The sequence below is a fragment of the Eretmochelys imbricata genome, chromosome 14 (genome assembly GCF_965152235.1).
Source record: "Eretmochelys imbricata isolate rEreImb1 chromosome 14, rEreImb1.hap1, whole genome shotgun sequence".
NCBI classification, from domain to species: Eukaryota; Metazoa; Chordata; order Testudines; family Cheloniidae; genus Eretmochelys; species Eretmochelys imbricata.
Genome location: NC_135585.1, coordinates 41,183,279 through 41,194,725, shown reverse-complemented (window position 1 = coordinate 41,194,725; position 11,447 = coordinate 41,183,279). Strand labels below are relative to the sequence as shown.

At 42.0% G+C, this 11,447-nt stretch overlaps 3 non-coding genes across 3 annotated transcripts; 2 read left to right on the top strand and 1 right to left on the bottom strand.

Moving 5' to 3' along the window:
- Positions 1–438: 438 nt before the first annotated feature.
- TRNAE-CUC (transfer RNA glutamic acid (anticodon CUC)) lies at positions 439–510 on the top strand. The gene has a single exon. It is a non-coding gene; the product is annotated as a tRNA-Glu (tRNA).
- A 6,315-nt stretch (positions 511–6,825) lies between these two features.
- On the top strand, positions 6,826–6,898 carry TRNAV-CAC (transfer RNA valine (anticodon CAC)). Its single transcript has one exon. It is a non-coding gene; the product is annotated as a tRNA-Val (tRNA).
- A 2,334-nt stretch (positions 6,899–9,232) lies between these two features.
- On the bottom strand, positions 9,233–9,341 carry TRNAL-UAA (transfer RNA leucine (anticodon UAA)). Its single transcript has 2 exons — positions 9,304–9,341; positions 9,233–9,278 (listed from the first exon to the last, which is right to left on the bottom strand). It is a non-coding gene; the product is annotated as a tRNA-Leu (tRNA).
- Positions 9,342–11,447: the final 2,106 nt, after the last annotated feature.

The window sequence follows — 11,447 nt, the reverse complement described above, 5'->3', positions numbered from 1 at the left end:
GGATAATGATAGGAAGGTTGACAATTAACGAAGTAGTTACGTCGAAAGACGATTGGGTATTCATTCTCATTCGTGTCACTGTGGATTGATATTTTTTCCTGTCTGTCTCCCTTCTGGAACATCAGAAGCACCTTGAGCAGGTATGTGACTCCTTCAGCCTCCCGCTTAGCTTTCAGGATGCTGGGAAGGTGTTTGGCGAGTGTGTGAAAAGCAAAGCTCTGTGCAAACTGTGGGCATGTTGCCACTGTTCACCTTAAATCCGAGGCTCAATCCCCTGTTATAGAAATGGAGGTGTGGAAGTGATTTAATTTGTTGCTTGCTAGCTAGCCAAAGGAAAATGATAATAACAGTAATACTTCAAGTTGACTGAAGATGAATATTTAAGAGAAAGTTGCCTGAAAAAGCCTAGAATGGTGATAAAGCCCCAATGTCACCACCTCCCTGGTGGTCTAGTGGTTAGGATTCGGCGCTCTCACCGCCGCGGCCCGGGTTCGATTCCCGGTCAGGGAAACAAACTTTTCGTCAACATTTATTGAACAAAGGGAACCGTTCTAGAGCCTCAGAGCAGAAAAAAGGCATGCTCCCACCATGAACAGTTTATAAAAATAGAGCTGTGCAAATCAGTTGTTGTTTTGCTTGCTACCTTGCCAAACCAATAAAATAATAGTAATAATCATCATCATAATTCAGGTTGACCCAAGAGGAATTTTTTTCAGTTTTCTTGTGGAAACAAAACTAAAAAAAAAAGATTTTTGGTTAAACTAAAATCTTTCAGTAAATAAAATATTCATCCAAAAAACCTTTCACGCAGGTCTATATTCAAGTCTTTGGAATTAACCATCTAGAGAGAAGGATTATTAGCCTCTTAATTGTGGGTTAGGGGCAGATCTATTTCTAGCCCTCTGTCCAAATGCCCACAGAGGTGTGTTTGTTTCACATTGCATATAAACCAAAAAGAAATTAACTTGAAACCTAAACCTGTGATCACGATGCAACATTGTGATTGTGACTAAAGGAGAAAATTTCTCCTGAGTTCAGTAGAACGAAGGTTTTCTCATCAGGTTCTAGCAAATGCTCCAAGTTCTGATGGTGCTTGGAACTTCCAGACATATCGGCCAGAATTTTCAGAAGATTTGGCACTGGTACCCACCTCTAGAGCCAGATTTTCAGATGGTCTCAACACACTGAATGCTGAGCTATTCTGAATAAAAGCTGGTACGGATTGTGGGTGCTTCACTACATGGGCCACAGTGCAGGAGTTTGAGGTTCACCATTACTTTCTCATAAAGCCGAATGTCTGGATTCTGCCTCAGTCCTGGCGTACATCTTTTATTCACATAATAAGTCAGCAGTGAGATTACAACACCTCGCTAAAGAGACTCCAGGAAACCTGCAAATTTTGCTCAGGGTGATTGTGTATAAAAATGAACTATGCTGTAGAAGGGCCCTAGAATTTGAAAAAAAATATGGCTTCTTGGCCTCCCGGAACAGCTCATAACACTAAAGAAAAGAAGGAGGGGGCAAAGGCACTTTTTTGGTGGTGTCTGAGTGGTCTAAGGCAGTGTGCTTCTCAAACGATCTGATGTGGGGGACCGGCAATTTTGTTTTCCAATGTGCGCGCAGACCGGCAGCCGCTGGCTCGCGGACCACCACTTTGAGTAGCACTGGTCTAAGGAGCCAGACACAGAGCTTTATTTTCTCCTTACTTGGGTGTTCTGATCTCTGGATGGAGGCCAGGCTTCAAATCCCACTCCTGACACAACCCTTTTCTTTTAGTTGAAGGAATGGTCTCAGTACAATCTCTCATATAACATTACAACACCCATGGCTTAGCATTTCTAGTACAGTAGTTGCAAGAGAAATTGGAGGGAATTTAAATAGCTTCAGAAGCTGGGCGTTCAGGGCACCCAGTTAGGTAAATTCTAACCCCTTTCTCCAGCAGAGACTTGGCATTGCTTGAGGTGAGCCAGTTTTGTGGAGGAAAAGGAGAGCAGCTGAGTGACTAATGGGAGTTAGATTCACATTGGCATTTTGAAACAATTTTGTTTTTTAGAGAGGAAAAAAAAAAGGAAATAATTTGCTATCAGGCCTGAAATGGTAACCTGTCCCAGTACAGTGGCGGAGGCAATTTACCAAATTAGTCACACATTTATTTAGTGAATCAGTTTGTCTTTTGAGAATAAAGAGACTGACAGATGGCTACAGACAAAAAAGTTTGTTGGGTATGTGATAAATATAGAAGTAAAAAAGCAGCTGGAAACAGAAGATTATTGTATACAAAATCTAGCATCCTTGTTCTTTCCGGCTTGGTTGGACAGTGAGGCCCATGCCTGGAGTTGCTGTAGCTAAGGAGCAGTATCAAAGCTGTTTCTGTAGCCTAGCGGTTATGATGTTCACTTATCACACAGCAGTGCCTAGGTTAAAACTGGACAGAAACCCTTCAAAGTTTTCATTTCCTTACTGTCTGAAAAAGAACATAGACCAGATCCTCAAAGATGCTGGGTATTTCAATGGGATTTAGGCACCTAAATACTATTGCAGATCTGAGTCTTAGCGTTTAAATTTATCCCGACTAATCAGACACTAAAGTAAGTATTATTTTCCACATTTGAGCATCAAAGACAAAGAAAGGGTCGAAATACAGAGAAACAACAGCAAAAAATGGTTGTGTTTATATAGATAGATATAGATATATTGCACATAGCAACAGGAATCAATGTAGAGTTGGATCTAAAATACTGAAAGATTAATCTTTGCTATACAAATAATAATGAATGATAATTAATAATATAATAAAGGACCTTGAATTCCTTCATAATGTTATGGTTCTTGGAACTTCCAGACGTATTGGCCAGAATTTTCTAGAGCCAGATTTTCAGAAAAACTCAGCACACTGAGTGCTCCACCTGAAACAACAGCAAAAAGTTGCCTTTAGATAGTTAGATAGATAGATAGATAGACGGGGTTTAGGGGGATAGATAGATCAATAGATAGCCCTATGCCACTTGAGGAGGTGGAGTTACTATGTGCGTGTAGCAGGGCACTGACATAGGTGGGACAAGGCTGTAGTGTGTACAGCGAGGTAATTAGGACAACCTAAGGTGCTGTAGGTTGGCTTAATCGTGTAGTGTAGCCCAGGTTTTAATCTCATGGTGATGGGTTAGAGCCCCATGTTGGGTGTCTTGTTTCCTTTGCTTAGGAGTGCTTGTTCACACACCTATCTCCTTGCTTTCCAGTTCAGGGAAGGAGAAAATAACCAAATCTTCTGGTATTAAATGGCAAAACTTTTCGAAATGACCCTGCCCCCCAGTCAGTGAAACCTATGGTGAGAAACTTGCCCTCAATTTTACTGCATTTTGGTTTCTTGTCTTGTTGGTTGCTCCCTAGGCACTGACAGGGAAATGTCCATGGAAAAGTGGAGTGGATGTGAGCTTTCTTGATTCTGAGATTTGCCTGCGTTTTGGCCTCATTGTGAGAAGGGCAAATTGGATGAGACTTTGCAGCATTTCTGATGACTGTTTGAGTTTGGAAAGTAAGCTCTTTGTTGTCCTGTTCTTCAAAGGGAAACTGAGTGAGCGGATATACACTGGCAGCTGAGAAAGCCTTAGAAGGGGACATCCAAAGCTGGGCACAATCGGTTTCTGTTGTGGAGTGGTTATCGTGTTTGCTTCACACGCAAAATGTCCCTGGCTTAAAACTAGGCAGAAACAATGCCTTTTCTCTCTACTGATCAGTTTTGGTCTTCCTTCATTCCAAGCCCTTTTCTGAAATACACCTGCGTTTCCCACACTTTTTGTTCATTATTCTTTCCTTTTATGAAATGTTAGGGTCTTAATTTAATTGCCACACAACTTTGCTCATGAATTAATGTTTAACATGACATTTTACAGCCTTTTCCTAGGCCCTCCTTTCTGTCACTTACATGAGTTTACTTATGGGAATATTCACTGATTCATTGCACCTAGCATTTCAAAGGAAAGTTCCGAATCATTGATGTTGGATTCACTTTCTTTATTTCTTTCTAATTCTTTCTTTCACATAGATGGGGAAATCTGTGTTTGAGCAAGTTAGCTTACTGCTCCCTCTTTCTAGATTGAAGTTGCCACAATTAATAACTTCCCTATACGCAAATATCTATGTGAAAATATTTTCTAAACCATTGCAGAGATCCAGGGCAGGGCTAGGAGTGGGGCAGATTAATAATTGTCTGTTCTTTATGTTGGTGCTTGCTAATTGGCCATTTGGAATTTTCATCAGTGATGGCATTACACCCAAACGATAATCTCAAAATGCAGAGAAGAAATGGTTATGTGGGCTAATAAATAGTTCTTGGCGTAACACCAAAAGTGATGCATTCTAGTGTGAAAGAAGAACCCATTCATGTCTTATGAGGGTTTGCAATGTAGTTATAGCCATGCAGGTCCCAGGAAAGCTTGTTTTTCTCACCAACAGAAACTGGTGCAGTGAAAGATATTATCTCACCCACCTGAGTGTTTGCTAGCCACATATCAGGGTTCCCTCCCCACTCTGAACTCTAGGGTACAGACGTGGGGACCTGCATGAAAGACTCGCTAAGCTTATTTCTATCAGCTTGGGTTAAAACTTCCCCAAGGCACAGATTCCTTTCCTGCCTTGTGATTGCTGCCACCACCAAGTGATTTAACAAACAGTCAGGCAAAGGACGGTTTATCCCGTTTTTTTTGTATCTTTAAAGTTTTGCCTAGAGGGGAATCCTTTGTGTTTTGAATCTGATTACCCTGTAAAGTATTTACCATCCTGATTTTACAGAGGTGATTCCTTTTCCTTTTCTTTCAATAAAATCCTTCTTTTAAGAACCGGACTGATTTTTCCATTGTTCTAAGACCCAGGGGTTTGGGTCTGTAGTCCCTTTGTAACCAATTGGCGAGGATATATGCTCAAGCCTTCCCCAGGAAAGGGGGTGTAGGGCGTGGGGGAATATTTTGGGGGAATAGGACTCCAAGTGGTCCTTTCCCTGATTGTTTGTTAAATCACTTGGTGATGGCAGTGATCACAAGGCAAGAAAGGAATCTGTGCCTTGGGGAAGCTTTAACCTAAGCTGGTAAGAATAAGCTTAGGGGGTCTTTCATGCAGGTCCCCACATCTGTACCCCAGAGTTCAGAGTGGGGAAGGAAACCTGACACCACACTACCTGAGAAGTGAGGAAATAAGACTCAAAGCAGAAAAAATGGAACAAAGAAGTTTAATTCCTAGCAGAAAAATGGGCCATGCCTCTTTGTCAGCTCAAACCAATCTCCGACGAGTCTGTGACCTCTTGTGGATATTGCTGTTTCTGTTATTTAGACAATATCACTTCTAGTATATCCATTGAATTAGATTTATGCTGCAGTATTGCTGTGTATCCAAAGAGATTCATTCAGTTATACACACGAGTGAATTGAGATGGGCAGTCGGAATCAGCCAGTTCTCCCCCATCTCAAAATCTTTGCTTTTTTAAAAATGCCCTTTTTTGTGCTGTTTATAAGGGACAGGGCAAAAAAAAGGCCAGATAATAAGCTACTGGGGGGGAAAGTGCTGCGTTTCTTTTAATTCGCAGTGAAGAATGAAAGGAGAATTGTGTTGAAAATTTTCTTTCTCTGATTGAGGATGGAACCAAGGCAGCAGCAAAGAGAACCCTAACCAGGCCTAGGTCAAATCTGGATCACCAGACACTTTTGAATGGACCCTGAAATCTTTTTCTTTACTTATTATTATTATTATCATTTTTAAAAATTATTTTCTCTGGAGTCTGGACCTTTTCTATACCTTGACCAAGAAATTTGAACCTTGACAAAAAATAATTGACTACCTCTGTAGTAGACCATAAGGGACGTGAGTTGGGATTTTTTTTTTTTTTTGGTCAACTTCTCTACCCTTTCTAAGGCTACTTTCCAGGGTGGATAAAAATCAATGATTAAAAAAAAATAAAATTAAAAAATCGGATTTTATTATTTAAATTGGATTCTTTTGGATAAAATGCTTTTTGAGGAAAAAACCTCTCTAAAGATATTTTTAATTAAGATACATTATAGCTCAAAGATATCTCATCATGGAATAGGGATTATAAATTCTAATTCTATAGTAGGAGACAATATGTTCATGTAATGTTTAAGAAAAGTTTTGTAAATGAGTTCCAATAGTTCATGGATTAGGGACCCAATTTTATGGGGTTCCACAAGCTTCTGTATAGATTCTTTAGGTTAATCTTTCTATCTACTCAATGGGACTCAGTGCTCAGTCTAGAAGATACCATCAGAGATGCTTAGTTTTGCAGTTCTCAAACCATATATCGGGGCTCCCAGCTTTGTCTGCCCCCAGTTTGTCAACTCTGTGCAGGCAGGAAGCAGGCAAAGTCCTGAGCCTGGCCCCACCTGGGCTCCGGGATCATGCTATTTTGCACAGCACAGGCAAGTCCATGTTTCATCTCCTTGTCCTCCTGGGTAAGCCAGACCCTTCCCCAGAAGTGGTTTCATTCGAAGCTGGAGGGATCTAAGTACCTGCAGGTTTCCCTCCCTCATCTTTCTTGTAGTGCATTTAAGAGTGTTGCATTGTTATGCCTGGGAGTTGACAGGGAATGTCCATGGGAAAGTGAAGTGAAAGTGAGCTTTCTTGGTTGGGAGCTTTCCTGTGTTTTGTCTCCTTGTGAGAAGGGGAAATTGGAGGAGCTATTGCAGTTTGAGTTGTTTGAGTTAAAAAAGAAGCTACTGGTGTACTTTATTTTCCTGTTTTTCAAAGAGAAACAATGATAGCTGATGCAGTGGCTACTAAGAAAACTGTATGAAATGGGCCAAATGCTTGCCTCAAGTGGTTTCTGTAGTGTAGTGGTTATCACATTCGTCTCACACGCGAAAGGTCCCCGGTTCGAAACCGGGCAGAAACAATGTCTTGTTTTGCTTCGTATTCTTTGTGTTTTCTTTCTTTCCAAGTCCTTTATCAAGCTTTCTTCCTTGTTATTTTTTGCTTTCATGAAATGTTAAGGTCTGATGGGAGGGTTTACCCTGCATTTTGAGGGAAGGACTAGACTCATTTGGGAGATTGCCAGCTACTTAACAAATATGAACCTTGAAGAAGCCAGGGAAATTAATTTCCAGCCAGGGAAGTTAATTTCATAGTAAAAAAATCTTAGTTTGTTCTTCACTTGCAAATTGAAGAAATCCACATTTGTTTCCCGATTCCCGCTTCTTCTACATGATGTTGGGAAGGGCTTTGGTGACCATATAAAAATCAAAGCTCCCCACTGACTAGCAGCAGAATGCGGGCAGGTTTCCACTGTGCACCTCGAAGTCCAGGCTGCATGGCCTTTTACACACATAGACGTGCAAATCATTCTTCCCCTTGCTTGCTAGCCTAACCACATTTACAATGACAATAAGAGACATTCAGCTTGACCCAAGATGAATATTTTTTCCAATGTTCTTGTTGAAACAAAACCAAAACATTATTTTGGGTCAACCAAAACATTTCAGTCCATCAAATATTCATCCCAAACCTTTCATTCCACTTTATAGACCATGGAATTTGTAAGTAACCATCAGGGAGAAACTGACCATTTGCCTCTTCCATTCCTGAGGTCCAGCTCACCCACCTCTTAAGGCGAACAGTTGTTCCCTTCTTTGAGATTTCCTTTGAGGAGCTTCTGCGCAGGGGGTCTGATGTCCTGCAGAAATGCCTGTGTGGCTTGGGGGGAACTGGCTTGTCTGCCCCCTCTCTAGGAGCTGAGAAGCTTTTTCTGACTCTCCCTCACTATGTGAGTGAAAGAGCACCTCCCGCTGGTAGGAGAACACTAAATTCCACCCTCCTGCGCTGGTTTCTCTGATCAGCTGGTAAATCAACCCCAGCTCTCTGGTCTAGAAACCAGCATCTAACCAGCCTTCTAATAGCCCCTGTTTGCTAGCTGGAGAGCAAAGGAACAAAGAAAGGAGGGAAACATTGGAAAAAGAATCTCAGCTCGCAAAGAAACTTCCTTAGGGCTCCTTCTGCAGTGTGAGCGTGCCTCTCAAGAGCTGCTGCCGCAGACAGCCTATCTCGCTCAGTCGTAAAGCATGAGACTCTTAATGTCAGGGTTGTGAGTTCAAGCCTCGAGTTGGACATGTGAGCCCTCCGCTTATCGGCTGGACCACATTGTATGGCTTCCTTGTACCTGTCTCTAACCCCTCCTCACGGAATTTGTGATGATTTTACCAAAACCCGTTGGAAAGTAAAACAAGATGGCAAAAAAACTATTTTGTTTAAAAAAAGAAAAAAGACGTATCCTCAATTTATAATATTGGAAATGGTTTTAATTTGTTTTCTGTTTCTATTTTGTACGAATTTACTGGGCTAAAAACATCCAGGGCACATTAAGGAAATTAGTAGCTCAGAGCTTGTGGTAACATCACCTGAAGAAGAAGAAGAGGTTGAGTGTTAAAAAGGGCTAAGGAAATAATGTTATTTCAAAAGGGAAAGTGGTGTTGTGTGTTAAAAGGCTGGGTTAAAAATTTCTAATTGTTATTTTCTCATTCCTCACACCCCGACCCTGCCTAGCTAGGAAAGGAAGGGAAATGTGCTAATCAGTCGACAGATTTCTCTGACATGAAAAAGGGACATGAGGTTGTTTGTAGTTATCTCAAAAGAAACAAAACAGAGAGAAAACTGCTGGCTGGGAACTATATATGCAGGACAAAGGGCTGGGATTCTTCTATTCTCATATCGGTTAAGTAGCTGGTAATCTCCCAAATGATGGTTTGTTCCTCTCCCCAGAATGCAGGCTAACTCCCTCCTTTAGACGTTAAAGTTTCATGAAAGGAAAAATAAAGAGGAAGCAAGCATAGAATTTATGGATGTATTTGAGAAAGGAAAGGAAATGGACTGAAAGAAGACAAAAGGACTGAGAAGGCACATTTAATAGAGCCTCAGGGCTTGTCGACACTGGCATTTTACAGTCTCATGCTCTACCGACTGAGCTAGTCGGGCTGGGCAAGAAAGCTTCTCGAAGGCACAGAGAGTGAAGAAGGAGCACTGAGGAAGTTTCTTTGCCCGCTGAGGTTCGTTTTCTGACATTTGCCTTCTTTCCTGGTTCCTTCACTCTCTAGCTAGCAAACAGATTCTGAAGGTATTTAAAATTCCCTCTAACTTCTCTTGCTGGTATTCCAACAAAAATCCTAAGCAAGCGCTCTTCAAATGTTACGAGAGAGATTGAAATAAGGCCATTTCTTCAGGTAGAATAAAGAGCTTCTGTCAGGAGTGGGATTTGAACCCACGCGTCCATAGGGAGACCAGAAAACCCAAGTACAGGAAAGACAGAGCCTTAAGTCTGGCGCCTTAGACTACTCAGCCATCCTGACACTATGGAAAAAAGCCCTCTCTCCACCCTAGTTTCCTTCAATATTTGATGAGCTGCTCAGGGATGCCAAGACGGCATCTCTCTTTCAACAACTACAGCACATCTGGTTTTTAAACACAATCACCCTAAAGTTGCAGGTTTCCTAGAACCCTGTGAGTTCTGAGGTGTTCTAGTCTCCCTGCTCATGTATTAGGGGAATAAAAAGGTGGTCAGATATAGGATAGAGGCAGAATACAGACACTCAGCTTTAGGACGAACCTCAAACTCCCGCACGGTGGGCCACATAGTCAAACAGCCAGCACTCACAATTGGTACTGGCTTCCCCCCACCCCGCCCCAAAATAGCTCAGCACTCAGTGTGGTGAGCCTTTCTGGAAATCTTGCAAAAGCGTTTGGTGCCTGAATGGGAGTTAAGTTCTTCTGAAAATGATTTTTTTGTTTTGTTTCACCGAGAAAATTGGGGTGGGGGGGGTGGGGATATTGATCTAGGGTGAACCTGAATGTTTATTGCAGTTTTCAGTCAGCTCCACTTGGCTTTCTAAGGCTACTTTCTCTACAGTTTCGGAAGCTGATCCATTCCCCACTATAGAAGGTACAAGAAGAGAGAGTGAAGGAACCCCTGTGCTCAGTATCACAACCTGAACCCAAGCAAAACGTCTCTGAGGGTGAGATATTACGTGTAATTGGTTTCTTAATGTATTAGGCTTCGGCTTGAGTGTTTTGTTTTATTTTGCTTTGTGACTTATTTTATTCTGTCTGTTATTACTTGAAACCACTTAAATCCTACTTTTTATACTTAATAAAATAACTTTTGTTTCTTAATAAACCCAGAGTAAGTGATTAATACCTGGAGGAGCAAAGAGCTGATACAGAGGGTGAACAATTTATGAATTTACCCTGTATAAACTTCATTCAGAGTAAAACGGATTTATCTGGGGTTTGGATCCCATTGGGAGCTGGGTGTCTGGGAGCTGGAGACAGGTGCTGAGCTGTTTTTAGTTAAAGTCTGCAGCTTTGGGGGCGTGGCCCAGACCCTGGGTCTGTGTTGCAGCAGGCTAGCATGTTTGGCTCAACAAGGCAGGGTTCTGGAGTCCCAAGCTGGCAGGGAAAATGGGCTCAGAGGTAATTTCAGCACATCAGGTGACAGTCCTAAGGGGATCGCTGTGAGCGAACCCATCACAATGGTGTAGTAGACCAGGATATGTATACAGCTGATTGCTTTGAGACACTGGTAATGATTTTAAGTGAGTTTTACATGTGCTGGCTGGAGAACAGACAAAGTGGCTACTGGTTTGTTATTTTGTGTTTGCTTCTTTCAGGGAAGGGAAATAGAGGCAGGGAAATCAGCAAAATGAGTGAGAGTGAGGCTGAGAAGAAGCTAGAAGTGCACAGGTTGCAGATTGCTGAGAAGGAAAATGAACATAAAAGACAGATGGAATTAAGAGAAATGGAGATTGATGCGCAATTTGCCTGGGGACAAAAGCTGCTCACGAAAGAGCCATGGAAGGCCAGAGGTTAGCCCAAGAAGCTGCTCAAGAAGAGAGGCAGGAAGCTCAGGAGGAGAAGGAAAGAGAGAAAGGCAACAAGCCCTGAAGTTAAAAGACCAAGAAATACAGGCCCAAATTGGGACCCAAAAGCGTGAACTGGCTGTAATGGAGTGGAAGAGACAGAACCCTTCAGCAGCTGGCTCCACTTCCCCAAAGATCCATACATGGGAACAGTTATGTCCACCATATAACGAATCCAGTGATGTTGCCAAGTATTTCATCACCTTTGCGAGACTGTGCCCTCTCCATGCGATTCCTGAGGATCAGACGATGGCTACTTTGGTTGCCAAATTGCCAGGGAGAGCTCAGGACATATTCAATAAGATGCCTATTGTTGATGCTTCAAACTATGGTATCTTTAAGGAATTGATTTTGAAACAGTTTCAGATTACGCCTGAGACCTACAGGGTTAAATTCACAACTCTTTCAACTCCCAGAGCCCTTCTACAGCACAGATGATTTGTCTACACATTCACCCTGAGCCAAATGTGCAGGTTCCCAGGAGCCCTGTGAGTTCTATGGTGTTTTAGTCTCCCTGCTGATTTCTTATGAGAATAAAAG